The sequence below is a fragment of the Myotis davidii genome, unplaced genomic scaffold (genome assembly GCF_000327345.1).
Source record: "Myotis davidii unplaced genomic scaffold, ASM32734v1 scaffold337, whole genome shotgun sequence".
NCBI classification, from domain to species: Eukaryota; Metazoa; Chordata; class Mammalia; order Chiroptera; family Vespertilionidae; genus Myotis; species Myotis davidii.
Window position 1 is genome coordinate 1,155,753 of NW_006288250.1, and position 1,015 is coordinate 1,156,767.

Sequence of the window (1,015 nt, forward strand, 5' to 3'; positions counted from 1 at the left end):
ACAGACTGTTCAACCCACTGACTATAGCTATGACATGCACTGACCACCAGGGGGCAGACATTCAACACAGGAGTTACCGAGTTGCAGTACGGTACTTGGCAGCTACGGTTCTCGGGTGACACACCTGGAACCAGAGAGGAGGGAGCCTGATTCTGGGGTGCATCACCCAAGAACTGCCCTCTCGCAATCCAGGACCCCTCAAGGGATGTCCAAGTACTGGTTTTGGCCCGATCTCTGCAGGCCAGGCCAAGGGACCCCACAGGTACAACAGGCCTCTAGCCCATTGGCTCCCCACTTTGGGTCTGGCTCCCTACCTGGCTTCTAGCCCTCGTAGAGGTCATGGTCTGGCCCTTACAGAAACTTTTCGACTCGATTAGCTAAATTATGAAACATGGAGGACCTACTAGCTGTGGCGCCAACATCTGGTGCCCGTGCTGGCCCATCCACGATTTCCAGTGGAGGCAGCGAATTTTCCTGCTACCACTCTCAGCTGGGAAACCAGCTGCAGCTTCCCTCCTTCCAGGCAGACAGTAGCACCAGTGGGCAACCTCCAGGGAGGGAAGGAGCCAAAAAAGCAGCTCAGGTGGGAAGAAGGAGGTTCCCACTGCCACAGGACACCACCTGGGTGGAAAGGCCTGGGTGGGAGCCTGACATTGAGCAGGGTCCTGCCCTAGGCTGATTAGATTCCAGGCTAAGTAAATCCTATTTGCTAAATAATTGCATTTTGCAGCTAAATGCCCACAAGTCGTCGGTTACCCCCAAACTTAGGGTAAAGTGAGATGAAAGAAGCCAGACAGATACAGAGAAAGTGACATAATATTGGGAGAAGAGAGGAGGAAGCTCAGTTCTGTGGTGTGTCACCCAACACCCGCACTCTCACAATTCAGTCCCCTTGGGGGATATCGGAGAGCCAGGTTCGGACCAATACCCACAGGCTAGACCGAGGTACCCCCCTGGTGCACGAATCCGTGCGCTGGGCCTCTAGTGTGTGTGTGTGTGTGTGTGTGTGTGTGTG

At 54.5% G+C, this 1,015-nt stretch overlaps 1 protein-coding gene across 7 annotated transcripts in view; it reads right to left on the reverse strand.

Moving 5' to 3' along the window:
- FUT8 (fucosyltransferase 8 (alpha (1,6) fucosyltransferase)) overlaps positions 1 to 1,015 on the reverse strand; it is a 256,928-nt gene that overhangs the window by 127,144 nt on the left and 128,769 nt on the right. The gene's annotated exons all lie outside the window — the stretch shown is intronic.